The sequence below is a fragment of the Lynx rufus genome, unplaced genomic scaffold (assembly GCF_022079265.1).
Source record: "Lynx rufus isolate CCGP_SWC_20201006 ecotype Redwood Valley unplaced genomic scaffold, mLynRuf1.p SCAF_1, whole genome shotgun sequence".
Taxonomy (NCBI): Eukaryota; Metazoa; Chordata; class Mammalia; order Carnivora; family Felidae; genus Lynx; species Lynx rufus.
The window spans coordinates 231,902,705-231,916,891 of record NW_025814823.1 but is presented as its reverse complement, the minus strand read 5'-3'; the positions used below and the strand labels follow the sequence as shown (position 1 = coordinate 231,916,891).

At 48.1% G+C, this 14,187-nt stretch overlaps 1 pseudogene; it reads left to right on the top strand.

Moving 5' to 3' along the window:
* The first annotated feature begins 10,892 nt into the window (after nucleotides 1-10,892).
* On the top strand, nucleotides 10,893-11,731 carry LOC124510472 (60S ribosomal protein L5-like; annotated as a pseudogene).
* The last annotated feature ends 2,456 nt before the right edge of the window (nucleotides 11,732-14,187 follow it).

Sequence of the window (14,187 nt, the reverse complement as noted above, 5' to 3'; positions counted from 1 at the left end):
GAGACAGTACACGGAGCCTTCAAAACCCAAGCCCAGACACCTTCCGACTCTGGAACACATTACCAATTCACATCACAGTGATGTACTTAGGAAGGTTATCTTAACAAGAAATTTCCTGACACTCGCATGAATAAATGCATGTACACAGCTGAATAGATTTAAGGATGCTTGCGCTAGAACTCTTTGCTAAAAAGAGCTTTAACTCGAGATACAAAGCACACCAATTACTTTGCAGGCTCAAGCTTAAGCAATTTAGCATTATTTTGAAAGCCCTTGCCATAAGAGCAAACAAAAAAAAAACAAGCAGGGCTTGGCCCGGGTCTCAGCCTCCGCCTCCAGTCAGCCCCCTGCCGTGGGATTTTACAAGGTTAGTTGCAAACGTGGACAAGACGAGTCCGGTCGGAGCTGTTCTCGCAGAATTAATACGTTTCGAAGTCGAGAGCCTGGCAAGGAGCAGTGCTAATCAAGCAAGTGACAGTATTAATCTCCTTTGGCTCGGCTCAGAATAGGATATGCCACAGGTGACCCCGAGTCCTTCCCTCCCCTTCTCAAGCCATTAGCCGAACATCATATTTCTTTCTGCTGCCAGCAACGGCACGACCGACAGCACAATTCAAACAGGGGGAGAGAACACACGTGACGAGAACAGCTTATTAACTCTGTCTGGGAATTTCTGTGCTCACCTGTGGCCGGTTTTAAGGTATTCTCTTCATTTAGCAAAAGTAATGAGAAGATAGCCCTCAACCAATTACCCAGCGTGCGTTTCAGGAGGACCGGCTAAGAACATTAGGATTGAAATTTAAATTGTGTGCTCAGGCCACAGAAGAGAGGCTTACGCCAAGGGAACTTTCAGGAAGGTGATTTAAATACGAATGAGTCGTCAGGAAAACAGAGGCGCGGCTGTTCAGTTGAGTGTCTCAAGCAGGACGAGGTGCCGGGAATGAGCTAGAACAGACAAGGTAGCCGACCTCCAGAACCCGGGCCAAGCTCTGCCCTGAAGGAACGGTTGAAAGAACAAACCCAATATGCATGTAGGAGTCGTGCTCCAAAAACTAGGGTTCTGGAGCGATCCTGGCAAACAATTCCAAGGTCTGTAATCACTTACAAGAATGGAGTAATGGCCCTCAACTCTAATTTCCACCCCAGAGAGCTCCAAGTACCCCTTAATTTAAAGGCCAAAAGCCTGGGGCACCTGAGCAGCTCGATCGGTTAAGCATCCTACTTGAGCTCAGGTCGTGATCTCACGGATTGTAAGTTCGAGCCCCGCATCAGACTCTGCACTGACAATGCAGAGCCTGCTTGGGATTCTCTCTCTCTGCCCCTCCCCCACTTATTCTCTCTAAATAAATTAATTAATTAATTAATTAATTAATTAACAAACAAACTTAAAAAAAATAAAGATCTAAAGCCTGGCAAACATGTCCATGTGTTCTCCTATCCAGGTCTGAAAGAATCTTTTACAATTCTTCTCTCCACATTTGTAAGAATCCAGAGTCATTTCCTTGATTATCTGACAGAGAACAGGGGTGGAGGTACTGAACATCAGCTTCACCTCCTTCGCCAGATTCCAGCTCTCATCAAGCACAGAGCCTGAATCTTGACTGCTTATTTTCCAGACCTGAAGTGCATCTTTATTTCTCTTCTCCTTCCCAGAGCCCACACTCTTCAGGACGACCCAGCCTCCTCTCCTTCTGAATTGCAGATTCTAACAGAAGTCTCTGGATCTATATTCCCTTCGGAGAAGGAAGTTAGGGAGGAAACTACCTTGAAAGTACTTTCCCACACTCCTCCACTGGGCGTAACTCAATCACACCAGTGGCCACCTGGCCCAAGGACATCCAATCGGCAGGCTGACAAGTGACCTGAAACAGAATCTCGGCAGCAGGGGACATGGGGAGGGTGTGTGGTTCAAAAAAAGGGCAGTGAGATACAATCTAGAGATGGAAATGGATAACGAAAAAATAACACCTGCTGTTTTCACAATACAGACTATAGAATGTGAAGTTTGCCAGGATTCCCTGGGCTCAGGGATGCACAAGAACTAGTGATGTGAAATTTCTAAGGTTGAATATTGAATAACCCCCCAAAAGGCAGTGAGAAGGGCCCCATGAGTACAAGAAAGCGGGAAGGACTGGCGTGCTTACTGTCACGGTGACCGGTGGCCTTTCCTAGGCTTCTGTGGATGCATATCCTACAAGAAAACCCTCAATACTTAAAGCAGCACAAGGGAGTCACTCCTCTTAAAACCAGAGTCTGTGGGGCACCTGGGTGGCTCAGTTGGTTAAGCGGCCAACTCTTGATTTCAGCTCAGGTCATGATCTCTCCATTGGTGGGTTCGAGCCCCGTGTCGGGCATTGCTTGGGATTCTCTGTCTCCCCCCCCCACTCTGCCCCTCCCCTGTTTGCACTCTCTCAAAAATAAATGAATAAACATTGAAAAAGAAAAAAAGAAAGACATATAAGGACTGCAGAAGACATCCTTACTCTATCTCCTGAATTTCTTTGAAGGAATCTATTAAGAAACATGAAACTAACATTCCAACAAGAAGGAAAATGAAAAAGCCAGAGCTGGATGTCAGCAATTCCTCATTTCTCACTGACGCTCAAGCCATGTGTCCTGAGGCCCCCGCCTTGGGGTTTCTTCGCCCAACAACTGCCCAGAGGTGACAGCATCCGAGAAATGGGAGAAGAGTGAAGGACCATGGCAACGGAGAAAAAGTGCTCAAATAACAAAAACAACATGATTTTCCTCCTAGTAATCATTACTCATAGAAGGATTGAGTACGTAGAAATTCAGATGCGGAAATTAAGCAAAACGCCTCGCGAAGGGGCAACTGTGAGGAACAGGCACATCACGGGTAAATCGGTCATCCAAGGGACGCAGGCAGTTAAAACCCAAGCACACTGTCCACCAACGTTCTGTGGCTCTAGTTCTGCTGAGAAACGTGCTTTTCACAATATGCCTCAAACCTGTCTGCAGGAATTACCTGGGAAGCAGAAAGGTGGCATTTTAAATTTTAGTGACACATTAATGAACAAGGTAATACTCTTGACAGATAGAGAGAAATGTTCCCCATATCAAGCTAAGCACGAGCTCCTCAGATCAAAATACAAGCCGTGTAACTGGCCTTGGCAGGTCCACCGTGCACAGAGCCGCACTTCGGATGCCGCACAGCTGCTGACGTATTTACTGCTCGCACTGTCCTTGGCAGACGTTTGGCAGATATCTTGTCTCAGAAGATTCAGGCCTTTGTCTTGGGGTCGAGGGTTAATAGGATCCCTTAACTGCAGGATCAGTTATAATAAGGTCCTACCTTTTCAAAAGCAGTGTCTTCTTCAAGCTTAGTCGTTGATCTTCTAGTTTGCAGTGGTACCATTTCCAAGTTCAACGATTCAGAATTCAAAGCTAGAACACGAAAGGAAGTAGGCTTCCATGCAGCAGGATATTTTGTGGTTACGAACACGTCCCCAGACACGTTCTGTGGCATCTTTGGCCAATCGCCAGAGCCATTGAGAGGAGAGGTGGGTGCCAGAGGTGGATGCCCCCGCCCCTGCAGGCTTCTCGTGGTGGCCAGGCGTCCTGCAGGCAGCTTGAGCAGTAACTAGCTCAGGGTCACTGTGAGGGGTTGAACTGCATCCCTCAAAAATTCATGTGTTGAGATCCTAGCCCCCAGTGCCACCGAAAGTGACTTGATTTGGAAACAGGATCATTACAGATGTAAATACTTAAGATGAAGCCACTTGGGGTGAGCCCTAATCCAATATGACTGGTGTCCTCATAAAAGGGTGAAATTTGGGGGCGTCTGCGTGGCTCAGTCAGTTAGGCGTCCGACTTTGGCTCAGGTCATGATCTCACAGTTCGTGGGTTCAAGCCCCACGTGAGGCTCTGTGCTGACAGCTCAGAGCCTGATTCAGATTCTATTGTCTCCCTCTCTCTCTGCCCCTTTCCTACTCATCTGCTTGCTCTCTCTCTCTCTCTCTCTCTCTCTGTCTCTCTCATAAATAAATAAATAAGGGGAGTGGATTTGGACACATAGACAAGCACACAGGGAGAAACTCATGTGAAAATAAAGACACAGAGGAAGACAGATACTGCATGGACTCACTTATATGTGGAATCTAAAATATATATATTATATATTTTATATATATAAAACTAATATTGTAACAAATCTAAAATATACATATTTGTATATATATAATTTTATACATTTTATATATAAAATAACACATAACTAATCTAAAAAAATGTATATTATATATAATATATATAAATAGGGGCGCTTGAATGGCTCATCTGCTCAGGTCACAATCTCACGGTTCATGGGTTCAAGACCCGGGTTGGGCTCTGTGCTGACAGCTCAGAGCCTGGAGCCTGCTTTGGATTCTTCTCCCTCTCTCTCTGCCCCTCCCCTGCTTGTGCTCTGTCTCCATCTCAAAAATAAATAAACATTAAAAATTTTTCAAAATGAAAAAATTATATATATATATATATTATACATATACATATATATACATATACATACATACATATACATATACGTATATACATATACATATTATATACATGTGATCGCCAGGGGCTAGGAGGACCGGGAAGCAGGGAGAGGTTGGTCAAAAGGTACAAACCTTCCTCTATAAGATGAGGCAGGTCTGAGGATCTCCTGTGGGTAACACTGTACCGTGCAATCTGCTAGGACAGAATTTAAACGTTCTCGCACACAAAAGATAAATATGTGAGGTGATGCTGTGCTAAGCGAGTAACTCAATGGGGAGATTCTTTCACAATGAATACGTGTATCCAGTCATCACATTGCAGGCTTTAGGTATCTTACAATTTTATGTGTTAATTGTATTTCGAGAAAACTGGGGGAAACAATGAGGGCAGAGGAGGGGTGACCTCTCCACAAGGTGGGCAGACCACCAGAAGCTGGCAGAGGGCAATTCTCCCCCACAGCTTTGGAAGAGCCAGCCGTGTTGACCCCTCGACCTCCACCTTCCGGCCTCCCAATCCACGAGGGAACGCGTTTCTTCTGTTGAAGCCACCCAGTTTTGTGGCGCTTTGTTACCGCAGCAGGAGGAAACTGACACAAACGTTACCTCAACTCCCGGTTACCAGCCACATCGCCGCCGATGCAAACCCTTGATCTGGGGTGAAAATTGAGAAAACTGCCAGCACATTCTTCTTCGGTCTACTCTGTCAACCCATCAGTTCTTCTTATATTCAGAAACTGCTCATTTCATATTCTAAAACATTAACTTATATTTCAGCTAAGGTGCTGTGGTCACTGGAATGTCAAAAAGCAAGTGGTTCTGGACTAAGACATTTTCTTGCTGAAGGTCATTGGTTTGTAAAACATTCTAATTGAGCAATCAAAAGAAGGACGAGACGGAGAAGAGGAAGCAAGAGAAAATGTAAGGAAATTCTAAATAGCTGCCCTTTTCACCCAAAGGACCCTTACTGAACTGGAAAATTGAGTGGCCACCGGTTAATGGTTCCTCTAAAATCCAAGATGGTGGTCCCGAAAGCGTTCTCCCCACCCAGCAGCATCGGCAGCAAATTCTCAGACCTATTAAAATCAGAAGGGGTGGGGCCCAGTTCCTGTGACAGAACAAGTCTTCCAGGTTTTCTGATGCCTGCTGAGGAATGAGAACCACTCTTACACTCAAAGCCAGGAGGCAACTTGGTTCCGATCGCAGATTCAGTTGACATTCCCAAGAACAGCGTGTTGAGAAGGATTCTGGAGCAGACGCTGAGCTTTGATGTTAAAATGAGGAATCTCTCGGGCAAGAAAGAGAAGGGGACGGGACAAGCCACTTGGCAGCCGTTCCTTGAGTCTCACCAGGAGCCCTAAGCCACCACCACCACATCCTTCTTCATATCAGTTGTTCCAAATAAAAAATGTCCCTAACCATAACCATAGCCAAACCATAAGAGACTCTTAAAACCTGAGAATAAACTGAGGGTTGATGGTGGGGGGGGGTGGGGGGGGGGGGAGAGAGGGAGGGTGGGTGATGGGCACGGAGGAGGGCACCTGTTGGGATGAACACTGGGTGTTGTATGGAAACCAATTTGACAATAAATTTCATATTAAAAAAAAGAAATGAAATAAGATAAAATAAAATGTCCCAAGTTTCTGAAGTGACTTGGACACTATGTATACTGACATAAAAATGAAAAGAAGAAATTAAAAAAAAGCTTGCTTTCAGTTCTGAGACAAAACGGAAAGAACTTGATAACAGTGCTCTTCCGTCTACTAAAAATTTATTTTCCCCTTTTCTCTCCATACTTTACTTCTCTTTCAGGATGGCATTATTTTGGTGATGGGAGAAGACAAATGGAGTTGTACTTCACCCAATCCAGGAAAACAACGTACAAAATCTGAACTCATAAGATCATTGAATTTGAAAGTCACTATTTTCACTGCATTTACACAATAACACATATTCTTTGGTTTTTAAAGGGATTTACAGGGATGCCTGGGTGGCTCAGTTGGTTACGCGACCGACTTTGGCTCAGGTCGTGATCTCGCCATCTGTGAGTTCGAGCCCCACGTCGGGCTCTGTGCTGACAGCTCAGAGCCTGGAGCCTACTTCAGATTCTGTGTCTCCCCCTCTCTCTATCCCTCCCCTGTTCACGCTCTGTGTCTCTCTCCCAATAATAAACGTTAAAAAAATTTTTTTAAGGATTTACAAAAGAGTTCTTTACAAGATTGTATTTTATATCTGATTTTATTTTAAATTTTTTTAATGTTTATTTATTTTTGAGAGACAGAGCTCCAGCTGGAGAGGGGCAGAGAGAGAGGGAGACACAGAATCCAAAGCAGGCTCCAGGCTCTGAGCTGTCAGCACAGACCCTGACACAGAGCTCAAACCCACGAACTGTGAGATCATGACCTGAGCTGAAGTCAGATGCTTAACCAACGGAGCCACTCTGGTGCCCCACTGATTTGATTTACTTTAAAAATCACCTACTGCTTCCTGTTACCTTCAAACTTGAACTCCCGGGACCAGCGACTACACCCTGACTACAGGGACTATAGCCAGGAACTACTGGCCCACCAGCCAACCTTCTCCTACTTCCCTGCCCACAACCAGCTCCTCCCCAATGTCAGGCAGGGTCGCTCATCCCTCTGTCGTCTCTTACCGTGCTTTTCTTCATCCTTCCCAATACTGAGCCCTCCCCACACCCAGGTAACATCTTCCCTTCCTTTGTACCCCTGCTCTGACCCTTTGCCTCCCCACAGCCCTCCCTGTCCAACCCAGACTGGAGTGTCTCTTCTCTGAATCTCCAGTGCCTTCCCACGTCCGCCCTCACTTGCCCTAAAGTTGCGCTCTTGGTCCTATGGGGCTTGCATATTCCATCCTTGCTCACTGTCCACCCCAGGGGAGCCATTTCCATCAAATCTCCCACTGCAGCAATGCAATGAGTCAACAGGTTCACGGCATGAAGAGATTCCTTGCTGGGAGAGTGTGGCCAGTTCCTTCCTCTCCTGGGAGCACTGCACGCACACTACAGGCTCCAACTGGAATGACTAAATTTCTTACCTGTGAAGGGTCATTTCCAGCCTCAGGGAAGCACTGAGAATGATCTGGGTACCCCCAAAGAATCTACTTAACATCCATAGATCGAAAAACTAGGAAATCTGGATTCCGTCACTCGGCAGCCCCTAATGAAGTATGTGGCCTGGAGCATTGTGTCTCTGGCCTCCTCTTGGGCCATAGGATCTCCATCACCATTCTTAGGCATAATTCACATGAGGATCCACTAAAACGGGTTAAAGCATCAGCCAACCTCAGCACCATCTGAACAGCATTATTAATCTTTTGCCCTGTCCTCCTAAGATATTCCTCTGATCCTTATATTTTCTAGTACAAATGACAGGAGGCATCTTTATCTTATTTATAGCTCTAAATAAATTGGTATGAGCATCCACCAAACATATTTATTTTATTTCCCAAGAAATATACCCCCAGAAAATGTCAAGGAAATGATCTTTGAAAAATGCACATCCGAATGCAATATAAAATATTTAAGGGAATGACTGTGCTCTTGGTTTCCATTTTCTGTTAGATTATTCTACAGGCTCTTGTAAAAGTCAAGTCAGTGCTTTTAAAGGCGGAAAATGGCCACGAGTTAGGAAAAGCCTTCAAAGCCCCGGGGTTCTCCTTGATTTCGCTTTTACTTTCAGCATTTTGCCTTGAATGAACGACCTCAAATAACTGAGATATTCACAAATTGATGGACAGTACTTAGCAAAGTAAAACTCGGATAAAGGTGGTAAGAACCAAGCCACTCACCGATGGCTTGAAAATTCACAGCCGCACTCGGTGCTTCCTGACAAGGTGTCTCTTGCTACCACTTCCAGTGCGTTCTTCCCCTCCATCCGCCTTCCTAAAACCCTCTGCGGCAAATCACGTGGCCGACAAAAAGAATTCCAGAGAAGATTATTACTTAAATCTCACCATAAGTCCATTCAAATGAGTTGGCCGGGGAGCAAATACTCACCTAGGTTAACTCACTTAACCCTCCAACAACCCTGTGAGGCAAGTACCGTCTTATCCCTCTTCTGGGATCCAGGAACTGAAGCACAGACAAGTCAAATCAGTTGCTCAACACAGCGATGGAGTAGCCAAGCCAGAGTCTGACCTGCCTGGCCCCAGAGCCCGGGTGCTCAGCCACCATGACACAGCGCCCCAAAACCAATGCCGTCACCCCACAGGTGCTCATACTGGTTTCATAAATGATGAGACGGATGAAAATTTTCAAGTAACTGAAGTTCATCAAAGTTATCTGTAAACCTCACTGGTAGAGAGTAGAAAGGTGAGGCTCATAACAAATGAGGACGTCCTCAGGATCCAGGGAGAGTGACCCAGGGAGGATGAGAGCCCCCGAGGGGACATGCCAAGACCAAGTTCCACAGTCCAGGCAGTGAAGGGAGCCCTGAAGGAGGCTCCCAGTGATCAGGGTAGCACCCTGTTCACAGCTCCTAAATGGCCAGTGTGGGGTAGGGCTCATCGAGGGGGGCACAGCCAGAGGGCAGGCTTGGACCACAGTTTTGGGCAGTTGTGAGATGACCTAAATCCAACCCTCATCTACCCTCCTGGACAGTCCCCGTCTAGAGACCTATGAAACTAAGGCTTCCACATCAAGACATTCTGCACCGACCTCTTATCATTGGGACCAAAAGTGTGTAATGAGGTCCAGCCGTCACCAGAGCGAGGACACTCCCAGCCAGCTCCTGAGGTCTGCTATGCTGGCCACAGCTGTCTCTGGCTGGACCGCCATTTGCTTTGGATCTGATCCAGTGGGTAGCACAGATGTTCTGAGGTCACACACTGGGGTGAATACCTCTGCGCCTACTAGCTACTGAGTTTGAGAAAGTTTAGAACTTCACGGAGCCTCAGCTCCCTTATCTGAAAGATGGTGCTAATGAGACAGACAACCCCAGTGGGTTATCATGAGGATTACGTAGGTAATGAACGTAAGACACGGGGGGCAGCGAAGGGGCCCCACATCAGCTGCTGCTCTCTGACTGTCACCTATAATGGCACAGGCTCCCTCACCCGATGTCATCTGTTGTCCATCTCTGTGTCAGAAGTTCACTTTTAAACACTCCAGATCTACCATGTGATGTGAAGTGAGCTGTCGGCACCCTTGTCAAAGGAGCAGAGCTCAGGGCAGACTGTGGTGTGCTATGCAGGGAGCCCAGACACCGGGCTGGTGACTGCAGACACTTCTGTTGTCATCAAATAAGGCTTACGGAATACCAAAAATGGTGCCTGTAAGTGCAGTTAGTGACCTATTAATTATCACGATGGCTGCTAGACAGGAGCTCCCAATAGTGACATTAAAGGTATTTAAGATGCACGGATTGGCTAAAATATTTTTTAAAACATCCCCACCCCTTCAGGAAGAGGGTGCAAAAACGCATCGATGCCTGAACCCCTTCCCTTGGGGATGATGTGTGACAACAGCCCTAAACCATCCCCCATCGTCGGGCCCTGGACTTGGGAGGATTATCTTTGTCTGATGCTGGTGACAGCATTTGCCTCCACAGCCTTGGCATTTGCCTCGAGACTCCTTCTGCCCAGCAGGAGTCAGAACCCCTAAGGGGCAGGAGCTAGGACTTCATCAAGCTCATAGAACAGGTTAATGAACACGTTGGGGCCTGCCGGCAAATTAAGACTGTTTCAAGAAATGCCTTGTGCGTGGCTGAAGCTGGTTTGAGGCTTTTTGAGGAGCAAAAAGTCAAGGCTCTCACCTGCCTCCGACTTCTTTAGCTGCTACCCAAATCGACCAAGAAGAACCCAAGAGATGCACATAACCAAACAGGCTTACGTCCATTGGGGCTGTGCCTGTGCCTGTAAGCTTCATGGGGGAACGATAAAGGGCAAGTGTCCTCAGCTCTGGAGAAGCCACTCGAGCTGACAGCTACCGCCACCCCCATGGAGTCACCAGGAGAAACCCACCGAAGCCAGGAGGTCATGTTCAAGGTCGTACCACAGGGAGATGAACTGAACAAGAAAACAATTTCAACAGGGAACCCCTTCTCCCTGGTTGACCCTGCGCATTAAGCAGCCAACCTCAAGTAAGGGGCGAGGCGTGGACACCGCTCTCTGTGCCACAGGATGGGGCTTGTTCAAGTTGCCAAGAATAGGGGCGCCTGGGTGACTCAGTCAGTTAAGCACCTGACTTTGGCTCAGGTCATCATCTCATGGTTCGTGGACTCAAGCCCCGCGTCAGGCTCTGTGCTGACAGCTCAGAGCTTGGAGCCTGCTTTAGATTTTGTGTCTCTGTCTCTCTCTGCCCCTCCGTTGCTCTCACTCTGTCTCTCTCTGAAATAAATAAACATTAAGAAAAATTTAAATAAAAAAAAAATAAAGTTGTCTCACTTCAAGAGATACCAGGTGAAATTTAGAAGAAACGGGGGGGCGGGGGGACGGGTAAAAACCGATCACCATGCTTGGAAACCCGTGGTAATTCAGGGTAAAAATAGGTACAACACACGTAAATACAGGGTGATCGCTCGTGTGACCAACAGGGATGTCGTTTGCCAGATGGCTTATGCCCATGCAGAAGGAGACATGCTAGTCTGTGCAGCTCATGCTCATGAACTCCCAAAGTACGGTGTGAAGGCTGGCCTGACAGGTTATACTGCGGCATACTGTGTCCACCTGCCGCTGGCCGGCAGGCTTCTCACTAGGTTTGGCACGGATAAGACCTATGAAGGCCAAGTGGAGGGGACTGGAGATGAATACAACGTGAATGGCACTGATGGTCAAGCTGGTCCCTTCACCTGCTATTGGGACGTAGGGCTTGCCAGAACTGCTCCTGCAGATAAAGTTCTGGAGCTGCGGGTGGAGGCCTGTTGGTCCCTCACGGCACCAAACGATTCCCCCCCGTCACGACTGGAAAAGCGAGGGGTTCAGTGTAGAAGGACATCGGAAGCACGCCACGGGTCAGAACGCTGCAGGCTCTGTGTGTGGCCTCATGGAAGAAGACGAAGCTGCTTCCGGAAACAATTCCCCCAGTGCACAAAGAACCGTGGGCTCCAGACACGGCGGGGGAGACGCACGAGAAGGTCGCACCGCTGTACAAGAGAAGGCTATGAGAAGAAGCCCAAGAAAGAGGTTAAAAAGATGAGGTGGAGCCATCCCCAAATACCTCCTGCCCCGAAGTACGATCGGGTAATTCAGAAGTACCCAGGCTTCCTTACACCTCCGAGTAGGCTGCTAAGAGCTGATAAACCAAGCCGCCATTCCCTATGAAGATTTTTCAGATACAGACAATCATAAACTCCTTCATCAAGCTGAGAGAGAGAGAGAGAGAGGCTGTTTTCCTCTCCCCCCAAGATGAGCATGGTCCAAACTCCCCATCAGAAGAAAAGGACTCTCAGAATTCTGGGTCCTAAACTGGGGAAGCGGAAGAGCAAGCAGTCATCAAAATCCAGCCTCGGGACTTCCTGCTCCTCAAGGGGGTTTGCCGAAGCCAAGTTCCCTGGGCAGCCCCTTGGTACCCAAGAATCGCCCTGAGGCTCCATCCCGACCCGCGTTCATTATACTGGGAAGTGTGGAGACGAAGCACAGCGTTCCACGGAAAAGGTGAGTGGCACGTGGAAGCACAGGAAGGGTCCCAGACAGTCAGCCAGTGCGTGTCCCCCCCCCCCCCCCACCGAAGAACGGCGACCCGAGAAAACAGCGCACTGCCTGCCAGAACCTCAAGTTTGGGAGCTCACGGGAGACACACACTGGTTTTCCGCTCAGCGTCTACACAGCTCCCAGCACCGCCCCCCGGGCTCCGACCAGTCAACAGGCTCCGAAGCCCGCGCCACGGAAGACACAAGTGAGGACGTCGCGGACACGCGTGCAGGTGGACAAATCCCAGATCCTGACCGGGGGTAGAGAGCTGAATACGGGTATCAGTCAATCCCGGGGAACACGTACATTCAGGTCACTCTGGAAAAGACCTTCGAAGAGAAGGGGTCGGCTGCAGCCCAGCGATACCACACAAGGAAACCCAGACTCTCCGGCGTGGGCTCACATCATAAAGGTTTTCTTGCTCAAGGGGGTCACAGCTGCTCCACCATCGTGGGGCTACGTACGCCATCCAGAGTGTGTCCGGCAAGGTGGCCAAAGCCAGGGAAGAGAGGACACGTGGGATAGTTTAATTGCTTCTCCCCACCCCTCCTGCCAGCGTCGCGGCCCGGTCTCCCTGCAGGGAAGTCTGGGTAAGTGGGGGGCAGTCTCTGCCCCGGGAGGTAAGCCCTCCGTATGTGCTGTGTGTACGGGACTGGTCACCAAGCCTGGGTCCCCATCCTCCTCTCTGCTCCCCACTTACACACCTGAATTCCCACAGAGGTGCCCGCTGGGGAGGATGATAGACATTCTGGAATTCACGATACTTCTTCTGGACTCTGCATGATGCCTGGAAGGGATGAAATGTTGTTTTGTCATCAATGCCACTTCAAGGCATTGGCATGTGATAGAAGCAATTCCAAAAATCCCCAAATCGTTCCTGACCAAGGTCAGGGTCCAGGAGATACAGATGGGTAAGGAAATCCACAACCAGGTAGAAGGAGAACAGAAAATGAATATGAGCAAAGGACAAAAGAACAATGCACATGAGCCTAAGTCCGGGTCAAGACAGTTAATGACCTGCTAGCCCCACGGGGGTCACAGCCGCCAGAGGCTGTGCGAGTGCAGGGCTGGGGGGTGAGCTGGTTGAAGAAGCAACCCAAGGGGCTGGAGGAACAGGGGAGGCGGGGATACCTGAGCAGAGGCCCTGAGCATCACCAAGAGGATGGGATGCAGGGAGAAGGGGGCATCACTCGTGCCTCCACTGGAATCCAAGGACCTCAAATCATTGAGGTTCGGTTCTAGGACCTCAAATCCAAGGACCTCAAATCATTGAGTTCGGTTCTAACTTCTCTGACCCCCCACACACCAAACCCTGCCACACAGACCCACACAGCCCCACCCTCGTGCCTGCCCACACCTCCCTGCCTGAACTGGCCTCCAGTGTTTCCCCAAAAGGGAAGAAAGAATCTGTCAGAACCCTTCCTCTGTGCTGGTCATTCCTGGTCCAATGCTGGTCCCGTTCTGGTGTCAGCCACCCCCGGCATAAGAGCGGGGTTTGTCTTTTTATTTCTTTAATTGCCTAGAGTATGAGTCTTCAACTTGATCTTTCATCGGAGTTCTTTCTCTCCATCTGAGATCCTGAATTTCTCTTAAACCACCTCAAGAAAGTGGCCTGCAATCCCGCTCTGCCCGCCTAACTTTAGATATCGGATAAAACCTTGATTCTCAGCATGAGAACATTTATCCCAACAGGTCACTTTTTGACAAAGGTTAAAGCAATTGAAGGAAGCCTTTTCCCTGATATCAAAGCCACAGACTTAGGTGATTTTTTTAGGCCAAAAGAAACCCACCATAAAAAAAAGAAAAAAGAAAAAATCGGCATTCCCTAAAAAGAAAGCAGCCCTGCTTCTTTTTCTTAGCCCAGAAAATTACTAGTTCACAAGGTGAATCTCCCCGTGAATAAACGCAATACGGATGGGGAAATAAATCATTTGACTGTCTACATTTTTTTCTTTGTGACAGTCATCTTGTTGAAAAAGGCCATTTTTTTTTTTTGTGCTAATGGAAGTGTCTTGCTAGGTGAGACTTACACACTATCTAAAATGTA